The following is a 10,548-nucleotide window of genomic DNA, read 5'->3' on the forward strand; positions in this document are numbered from 1 at the left end:
TATGGATTGGCCTGACAATCACCGAAATCGAATGTGATGAGCTTTGACATATTACTGGGACCTGACTTTCGAACCTCGAAGGGAACTAATACTAAAAGGTGAATACGTTCAGTGGGAAGAAGGACATGAGTGGGCTAAATCTTGGGATCAAAAATGGGATCAAAAACCTACCAAGGGACAGGTGGGGACAACAACCCGTTTAGAAATTGACAAACAAGGATGCTTCCTACTGTGAGTATCATCCCTCAGGAAGAGCCCAATGTAATATTGCAAGTTGCTGGAATTCCAGTTCCATTTATGGTTGATACGGAGGCAACCACAACACCCTCGATCAGGAAATACTATCAAAAGGGATTCCAGCTATCAGACGCTACAATCACTCTGTCTGGGTTCGAAGGCACAGAACGTACATATTCACGTACCCATCCACTGCAGGTGGAATTCCAGGGGAACCAGTGTGAGATTTCATTTACAGTCACCACCAGACGGGGGTGTAATCTTGCAGGGAGAGACTTGCTCTGTCCGCTGGAAATTGAGATTCTATGCACGGACAAAGGTATCACTTCGGGACTAGCGAACAACTAACAGCTTCTCCAGTTTCTGATCTCTCCAGTGTTGGGCAATTAATCTGGGCTCCACTGCATTCCCAGTGGCCAAATCTCATGCGATGAGAGGTGCATGGAGGGATATGGGCCGGGTGCAAGTCAATGGGACTAGGCAGAAAAATGGTTTGGCAAAGCCAAGAAGGGCCAAAAGGCCTGTTTCTGTGCTGTAATTTTCTATGGTTCAATGAACCTGAAGGGTGCTCAACGTAGGAAAGCCCATATTTTGCACTTCTCGAGGGACAGAACTTCCCAGTCACGTTGATTGGAGAAGTTACAGAAAGAGAGTACAATGCATTACTGGCCAAAATTTCGGATTTCCTTTGGTGACAGACAGGGCTGGTGGTTCCCTATACAACCGTTAGGATTTGTCCTGGGTACAAGCAAAAGAGACTAGGGTTCCTTGCCTACACCCTGACGAAACAAGCCTCCAGCAGCGAGGGAGCCTGGCAAGACTTGGCCGCGGGCCAACTCCAACACTGGAAGGACTCTAAGGTGAAGACAGGAATTATGGTAATACATTATTTTAATATTCACCGATCCTGAGTCGTTGTACCCCATCTCTGGGCAATTTCAGGCCATTAAGTTGGCCATACCAACTGCCCCCATGTGGATCACCGTGAAGGAAAGACCGACTCTCCCATCCATTCCACAATATCCCCTCAAGCTGGAGGCAATGTTTTATGAGGATGGAAACTCTTTTGTGGATCCAGCAGGGAAACGATGCGATAGTGACGGACAGTGAAGTAATTGCACAGGCCTCTTTTGAAGCAGCTGTCTCCGCCCAGAAGGCTGAGCTGTTTGCTCTGACTCGTGCCTGTATCCCAGCAACAGACAGAAGTGGGAACGTTTACAAAGACTCCCGTTATGCATTTGGAATTGTACATGACTACGGGGCTCTCTGGGAACATGGGGATTCCTGACTTCCTCTGGCCACCCCATTAGTAATGCCACCTTTGTAAACAACTTACTCACTGCTACACAGCTACCTGTTACTACCTGTTATTAAATGAGCAGCCCACACCCACATGTCCGACTGAGTCACGAAATACAATGCTTTAGCAGATGAGACAGCGAAAAGTGTGGCACCATCCTCGGTAGTTGTAGACCCCTCGGGTTCCCGTCAAGCAATCCTCCATCACTCAAGCAGAACGCGTTTGCCGGACATGTGGGAGGTACGTACTTTTCAGGGGAACGTCTCTGAGGAGGAGCACAAACTGTGGTCCCAGATGGGGTGCCAGAAAGACCCCGAGCTAGATTTTTGGATCACCCCAGCGGGACAGGTTTGTGTTCCTACACAGTTTTTACCAATATTGGTCGATTATATACATAATTGTACAGCCCTTGGAAAGGAGGGAATGGTTGGAAACCTGTACCCTGCACACCGGTACGACTCCCTTGACAGGTGGACTTTTCTCGTGTTTACAAGTTGATTTTCTTGAATTGGCTAGAGTACATTGTTTTGGATACTGCTTCAGTTATTATAGAAATGCTTAGTGGATGGATTGAAGCTATTCCAACTACCTTTAATACTGCGAAGAATACGTACACAATGCTGGAAGACCTCAGCTGGTCTGGCAGCATCTGTGGGAAAAAGAGTAGCCAACGTTTCGCGCCGAGACCCTTCGTCAGGAATGGGGGGGAAGAGAGGGCCGAAGCCCAGTGAAACAGATAGGGGAAGGGCTAGAGGCAGGTGGAGAACCAATCAGAGGAGAGATAAAGGGGGGAGAGGGAGGGGATAAGCATGAAAGAACTGTAGAGATAAAGGAGCAGAAAGTTGAAATGGGAGAGAGGCAGAGAGGGACCTGGGATAGGGGAAGGGGGAGGGAATTACTGGAAATTGGAGAATTAACATGGGGGCCCCCGAATGCTGGGGTGAGCCCTCTCAAAGACATAAACATGAACACCACTAACAACCAATACATTTAATACTGCAATGTCTGTTGTGAAGGTATTATTACGGGAAAAAATTCCCAGGTACAGTGTGGCGGAGATGCTGAGCTCTGACAATGGCCCACACTTCGTGATGAAAGTAAACAAAGGGGTACGTAATGACCTAGCTATCAAGCAACAATTCCACTGTGCACACCACCCACGGGCCGAAGGAATAGCGGAAAGAGCCAATGGCACTCTGAAGAGTAAACTGGCCAGACTAACAGTGGAGACTGGACTCACTTGGTTGATAGTCCTACCGATACCCAGTTCCACATGAGGGTTACCCCACAGGGGAAAACAGGGTTGTCACCAGCTGAAATCATTTATGGACAGCCCATGAGGACACCCTGGGGACTAAGACCTTGTGTACCATTGTTCCCAGAAGTCTACCAGCAAAATTGGATATTCATACCTGAGGTGAAGACACGGGGAAATATATATGCCAAAAAAAACAAAATTTTCTAAGCATTACATTCACAGGTATGACAGGCTTACAATGAAGAGAACAACTACGCAGAGAGGAATGACTATCCCACCATGGAACCTGGGATTTTTTTTCCTGATGAAGAACTGGGATTAAGGGAATCTTGGACCTCGGTAGAGAGGACCATCAGGTGTTACCGACCACTCCCACGGCTGAGAAACTGAATGGGCAATCTCGGTGGATACATCATTAGGCGCCAAACATGTTACTGAAGGAACTGAGCAGAAGGTCTCTCTCGGACTAATGGAAAATGTATTGGTTGTTAGTGGTGTTCATGTTGATGTATTTGAGAGGGCTCACCCCAGCATCCGGGGGCCCCCATGTTAAAACATTTCTGTCTTTCTGTCATACCAATGCCAAACAGGTAGAGCTAGGGGCCTGCTAGGTTTGTGCTGAAATTCCACAGCATGGTAAAACTATGGTTCCAATGTCATTAATCCCACTCAACCAGAGTGAGGAACTCTCAGCCTGGGCTTTCTCAAATAACATATGGGGAAGAGAGTGAGGACCTGTGGTCCAGTCAGAGATGACTGTCGCTGTCAGTGTTTTGAGGGATGGTATCGCAGGCCCCCACCAAACTGAACTTCCTATACTGGGAAACATGCATCCTGGCCATACTTGCAGGTGCCTAGCAGCAGAGAGGAACAACCGAGACTGATTGATTTTGGATGATTACTTTTCTCTCCTATGGAGAAAATCAGGAATTCATGAGAGATAATCAATTTGGATACAGCACTTGAGGAGCTGGCCACAATACTGCAGGGGCCCTGACAGTAACACAGGCCCAAGTAACAGAAATATCCACTAAAATGATTGCAATCTGGCAAACAGTCCTACAGAATCGTACAGCTTTAGATTTTATCCCAGCTGAGAAAGGGGGAACCTGTGCTATTATTGACACAGAATGTTGAACCTATATCCCTGATGAATCTACTAACATTACATCCCTCTCCACACTGCAAAGCACACTGCAAAGGAGATTGACAGCAACAAGAAAGTAGGGCAGGATTTACACGTGTTCACCGAAGGGTCGAAATGGTGATCTGTGAAGGCCTGTTTGGTAATATGTGGGGCATGATACTGCATTATAGCCTAATAGTAGTACATATCTTTGTTGTAATTACTGTTGTACACTGTCTTTACCCACTGATAAGTCAATGCTGTCATCAGTTGCTTTCTCTATAAAAAGTTACTGCTTTGTTGATATTGTAATGATCAAAAGGAGGGAATGATAAAGTCTGTAAAATGGTTAACACTTTGTTAAACAATAGCAGCCTGTTTTTCTGAAGGAAATTTCTGATGATCAACCGTTGTGCTGAGCCACGTTTCTTTTTGTGGGTAGCTAGCTAGAGTTTCAAGATGCTTATCTCCATGTGCACTCATGAGAAGAGATAGGACAGCTTCAGTCTGTCCTGTGTCTGGAAGCCTTTATGACTGTTTTGTAATTTGTCTATAGGGGCGGCTCATGTAGTAAATATCTTTGGCTCCAGCGTCTTGCGTGGGGAGGATCTGGACTATTTTGATAATGACTATTTTGTAGTTTGTCTTTAGGGGCTCCAGCCTGTCATGTAGTAAATAGCCTGTCTTGTGTGGGGGTATCTGGATGGATATATCCATGGTGTCAGGGGAATTGTTAGTCAGTTAGTGGATTGGGTGGGGACAGTCATCAACTGTTCCTGTTTGAGCGACTGAGTAAGCCCCAGGTACTTGGAATAAAGAGTTTGTACTGTACGGTCTCTGAGTGACTCTCTCCAGCTTCGACTTACAGAATGGGAGTGGTTTTAAAGGGCTGGAAACTGGAAGCTCATTACCAGACCTGGAGTGATTGCAACTGGGTCTGACAGAGGCATAAATGGTTGTTCTGGGCGCATTCAGTCTCACTCCAAATATAACCCACCTTCCCTTTTACAGGTATGTAATGTCTAAAGGACCAGTGTTTGAGTAAATGAGACTCACCAAACTTTCTCCTGACTGAATCAATGGAATCTCCGATTCTCCTGAGGCAGAGTTGATCTCTCCAGTTAATGCTCTCAGTCCTCAGGCTGGTGCACTTGTTGCTGTTCCCTCGTCTTCAGCCGTGGTTTGCTTCTAGTTGGGGTTTTTCTTCCAATAAAAAGGAGAACCAAACATTTCTGCTGAATGTTACTAAGAACAAAACGTTGAAGGCTGATATAATGATTTCAGTAAACATATTTTTTATTGTCACTCACACATCACAAAACAATATGGGATAAGGAGGAGCCATCATTCAGTCAGGAACAGAATTATGTGATTTGGTCCAACTGGTCTGCCCCACCATTTAACCATGGCTGATTTTCATTCCAACACCACATTCCTGCCTTCCTCCTGTAACCCTGAGCTGCTGAGCAATCATCAATATGTTCATCTCTGTCATAAATATACCCAAATAGCAGCTTCAACCAACCTCTGTGGCAACAAATTCCACAGATCAGACATCTTCTGGCCAATTTTTTTTTTCTCCTCTCAGTTTTAAAGGGAAGCTTCTTTATTCTGAGACTGCGCTGTCAGATCACAGTCTAATGGAAACATCCTCTCTGTGTCCACCGTATCCAGGCTTTTCAGCATTTGGTAGGTTTACTTAACCATACATCCCCCACCACTCCCACCGTCCTGATGAACTCCATTGAGCACTGGTCCAGAACAATCAAATGCTCCTCATACATAATGCCGAACATTCCTGAGATTATTCTTGTAAGCCTTGTTCACAACAACTGTACTGAACACATTTCTAGGAATAACAATCTAATTGGCACCAGGGTAATTTGCAGGGAAAAGTTGTGGTTACTTTACTGTTCTACTATCACAGAGTGAGCCATTTCCACTCCCACATTAAAACAGGTACAATTCAGGAAACATAAACTAATCCAGAGTGAATGTAATAAAAAGAAATTGGAATTACCAAACTGCTCAGCAGGTAAGGAACAGCTGTGGGGACAGGAACAAACTTTACAATTCAGGTTAATAACATTTTGTCAGAATGACTTCAAACACCAACTATTTCCCACCTTCTAATGTACAGGCATGTAATGTATAAAGGACCAGTGTCTGAGTAAATGAGACTCACCAAACTTCCTCCTCACTGACTCACTGGGAACTCCAAGTCACCTGATTCAGTGTTGTTCTCTCCAGTTGATGTTCTCAGTCCTCGGGCCAGTTCACTTGTTGCTGTTCCTACATCTTCAGCCGTGGTTTGCTTCCAGTTGGGTTTTTTTTTCCAATAAACCTCTCACAGCAGGTCTAACATTAACCAGAGAGATCACGAAGCACATTAACAATGAAACAGAGAACCAAACATATCTGCTTAATGTTACTAAGAACAAAACTCACTGTAATTTAAAAGTTGAAGCCAAATATAATAATCTCTATGAGCGATCTTTTATTGTCCCTCACACATCACAAAACAATATGGGATAAGAAGGAGCCATCATTCTATCATGGTAATACATAAGGCACAGGAACAGGATTAGGTGATTTGATCCATCTGGGCTATAAATGAGCAGGAGCAATGGGTGGTTAAGTGCCATGCACAAGGATACAACACACTGCCTGGCCTGAGGCTCAAACTCATGACCTTCAAATTGCTTAACCACTCGGCCACGTGCACATCATAGAAACCATTCACCCCCTAGACTTCCCAGTCCCTCGGTAAAGCAGGCAGTGAAATCAAAGATCCCCAAAACCTGAGATGTTCTCATTTCTCACCCACCCCAGTCCGGGAGAAGACACAACAGCCATAAAGCTCAAGGACAAATGTGAGCAGCCTCAGGAAACGAGGCGAGTTGCAGGAAGTTAACGGGACTCAGTGACCAACATCAGATTCCCCAACACAACATAGAGGAAGCATCCTGACCCATCCGGGGACTCTGAGCACACACGACGTCATCTCACATCACAAAGCGAAGGGTAGGGCAGATCTGCAGTAAACAGCCTCACGTGACCTGTCGGTGGCTCTCCCATTTCAACCCTGTGGAAATAGACAGCCTGGGCTCCAGGTTTGGATCGTTCAATGCAGATTAATTGAAGTCTACACATTTTTGACAAGCCCAGATAATCAGAATATAAATGAGTAATTGGTCCTCAGTTCGGGGCTCACGGCCAACATCGGATCTCCCTGCTTGGGATCGGTCGCAATACTCACCAATGGGAACGCAATATTTTCGGCCCACAGGCAGTGATCCCGACCCCTGGCTCCCCCACCCAGGAGGTGAGGACCCTTCCCTCGATCCCACAGATGATGCACTTCAGCACTGAGTGGAAATGAAAACACCGCCCGGCCGGAGACAGTGAACATGCGCAAAGTGAGTGTCACATCATTCGGAGGGCAGGGCCTCGGAAACAGATGCACAGGTGCTGCCCATCTGCTGCTAAATGGAAGGGACTAACGGGATCACGTGACCAGTCGGGTCTCCCACCCCAGGCAGAGTTTTCCAGCTAGCCACTACTCTGTGTAAAGAAACAAACTTGCTGCTTACATCTTCTCTCACCTTAAATATATTAGCCATTTCAACTCCCGGGAAACATAGATTGTCTGTCCACTCAGAATCAGAATCAGGTTTATTATCACCAGTCTGTGTCATGAAATTTGAAAACCGTGCAGCAGCAGTTCAATGCAATACATATTATAGAAGGGGGAAGAAAAACAAAACAAAAATAATAAAAATAAACAACTAAATCATCTGGTTCATCTGGGACCCTTACTCTTTGGGATTTTGATAAATGACCTGAATGAGGAAGTGGAGGGATGGGTTAGCAAGTTTGCTGATGACACAAAGGTTGTGAGTGTTGTGGATAGTGTGGAGGGCTGTTAGAGGTTTCAGTGGGACATTGATAGGATGAAAAAATGGGTGGAAAAGTGGCAGATGGAGTTCAACCAGGATAAGTGTGAAGTGATTCATTTTGTTAGGTCAAACATAATGGTAGAATATAACATTAATGGTAAGACTCTTGGCAGTGTGGAGGATCAGAGGGATCCTGGGGTCCCAGACCATAGGACACTCAAAGCTGCTACGCAGGTTGACTCTGTGGTTAAGAAGCATATGATGCATTGACCTTCATCAATCGTGGGATTGAATTTAGGAGCTGAGAGTTAATGTTGCAGCTATATGTGAAGCTGGTCTCACCCCACTGTGCTCAATTCTGGTTGCCTCACTACACGAAGCATGTGGAAACCATAGAAAGGGTGCAGAGGAGATTTACACAGATGTTGCCTGGATTGGGGAGCATGCCTTATTAGAAAAGTTTGAATGAACTCGGCCTTTTCTACTTGAAGCAATGGAGGATGAGAGGTGGCCTGATAGAGGTGTATAAGATGATGAGAGTCATTGATCATGTGGATAGTCAGAGACTTTTTCCCAGATCTGAAATGGTTATGGCAAGACAGCACAATAGGTACCTGGAGACACTGGAGAAAAATAAAGAAATACTAGCTTAGAACAATAGAGGGCGATGGGTAACCATAGTAATTCCTAAGTTAGGGACATGTTGGCACAACTTTGTGAGCTGAAGGGCTTGTATTGTGCTGTAGGTTTTCTATGTTTCTGTGAATAAATTAAAAATCGTGCAACAAACAGAAATACTATATATTTTAAATGTGAGGTAGTGTTCAAGGGTTCAATATCCATTTAGCAATCGGATGGCAGAGGGGAAGAAACTGTTCCAGAATCACTGAGTGTGAGCCTTCAGACGTCTGTACCTCCTACCTCATGGTAACAGTGAGAAAACGACATGCCCTGGGTGCTGGAGGTCCTTGATAATGGACGCTGCCTTTCTGAGACATGGCTTCTAATCGTCTGGTAATCTTCTAAACGTCTTTCCAGTCTCACCCCAGCCGGCAAGGCTCCGGAGAAAACGACACAATTTTGTCCAACCTCCCGTTATGGCTCAGGCCCTCTAATCCAGGCAATATCCTGGTAAACCTTTTCTGCGCCCACTCCAAAGCCCCGCTATCCTTCCGAGAATGGGGGCGACCAGAACTGTATGAAACACTCCAGATGTGGTCTAAGTAGTTTTATAAAGCTGCAACACAACTTCCCGACTTTTGAACTCAGTGCTTCAACTAATAAAGACAACCATGCCATTTGCCTTCTTAACCACCCGATCAATCTGTGCAGTCTCTTTCAGGGAGCGATGAACTTGGAGTCTAAGATCCCTCTGATCATCAACACTGTTCAGGGTTTTGCATTTAACAGTGTACTGTCTCATACATTCGACCTACCGAGTTGCCAAGATGATCATCACTAATCAAATCCCACTGAGATTTCTCAGGTCCTGTTGAATTTATTGCCAATTGCACAAGTACGGGAAGGTACAGGGACAGAGAAACGGTGACTTGTGGCAGCATCACTGGCAACTACATTCAGATAACACACGGAAGACAAATTATACGATTCTCTGTCAGTAACAAGATAGAAACATGTTTAACTTCATCCTGCTAATAGGACCAGAACAACGGGCTGAGCGGCGGCTCATCTCAGACGGTTCGGTGTGAAGGTCTCACAACCCGGACCGACCCCGGCAGATTCTGTGAAGGAAGCGAGGCGAGGCCGCCAGTTCTGGAAAGTTCATCCCCTCCCCCTTCAGGTTTCACCGATCACCTTGTGTTTCTCTCTCCCTTCCCCTCCCCCACCTTTTATTCTCCTGTCCTGCCGAAGGGCAGTAATGTCGGTAATGTCGACTGTATTCTTCCCCTAGATGCTGCCCGGCCTGCTGAGTTCTTCCGGCATTTTGTGCGTGTTGCTCGCATTTCCAGCATCTGCAGATTTTCTCTTGTTTGCGTTCGGGAAAGTTAACTCACCACACAACGTCAGACCTCCCCGCTCGGGACCGGCTTCAATACTCACTGAATGGAAATTGTTGGTGTTGCCCCGCAGAGAATAATCCGTCTCCGGCTCCCCGTCCAAGGGGGCGAGGACCCCCTCCCGATCCCGATCCCGATCCCGATCCCGAACCCGAACCCGGACCCGCCGCTGACCCACTTCCACAAAGAACGAAAACAACATCGCTGCCTGGCTCGGCACTGTGAGCATGCGCAATGTGCTTCCTTTTGCGTCACAGTCGGTGGGCGGAGCCACGGAAAGAATCCCGCAAATGCTGCCGATCTGCGGTAAAACACGATCACGTTTCGCTGGTCTCCCATGTAACCGGTGACTGTTCCTCGCCCTTCACATACCGCCCTACCCACCGGCGCATTTCCCACATTATTTCATTATTTCCCTATATCATTTCCATACGTATTTAGATTTTCCCTCCATATCTTTCCCGAACCCTTTCCCTCCAGCCCCAGGTCACAGAGTTCTTAGAGTTATAGTTTTGATTCACTTCCCATCCCGACACACAGTTCAGACCCACACAGAAAATGAGCTGGTTTCTTTTAAATCAGTCAACACACGCAAAATGCTGGTGGAACGCAGCAGGTCAGGCAGCATCTCGAGGGAGAAGCGCAGTTACGCCTCGGGCCGAGACCCTTCGTCAGTCCTGAAACGTTCCGAAAAGTGGACAGCGCTTCTC

The 10,548-nt window shown here is 46.3% G+C and overlaps 1 protein-coding gene across 8 annotated transcripts in view; it reads right to left on the bottom strand.

The window, feature by feature from the left end:
• LOC132389088 (zinc finger protein 850-like) overlaps positions 1-10,083 on the bottom strand; it is a 38,970-nt gene extending 28,887 nt beyond the window's left edge. For 3 of the 8 annotated variants that reach the window (XR_009510418.1, XR_009510419.1, XR_009510417.1), the window contains exons 1-2: positions 9,882-10,083; positions 4,978-6,279 (exon numbers count right to left, since the gene is read on the bottom strand). The gene's annotated coding sequence lies outside the window, so the exon portion shown is untranslated. The remainder of the gene's footprint in view (positions 1-4,977; positions 6,280-9,881) is intronic. The other 5 variants (XM_059961521.1, XM_059961519.1, XM_059961523.1 and 2 more) reach the window with 5 other exon arrangements.
• Positions 10,084-10,548: the final 465 nt, after the last annotated feature.

The sequence above is a fragment of the Hypanus sabinus genome, unplaced genomic scaffold (assembly GCF_030144855.1).
Source record: "Hypanus sabinus isolate sHypSab1 unplaced genomic scaffold, sHypSab1.hap1 scaffold_47, whole genome shotgun sequence".
Classification (NCBI taxonomy): Eukaryota; Metazoa; Chordata; class Chondrichthyes; order Myliobatiformes; family Dasyatidae; genus Hypanus; species Hypanus sabinus.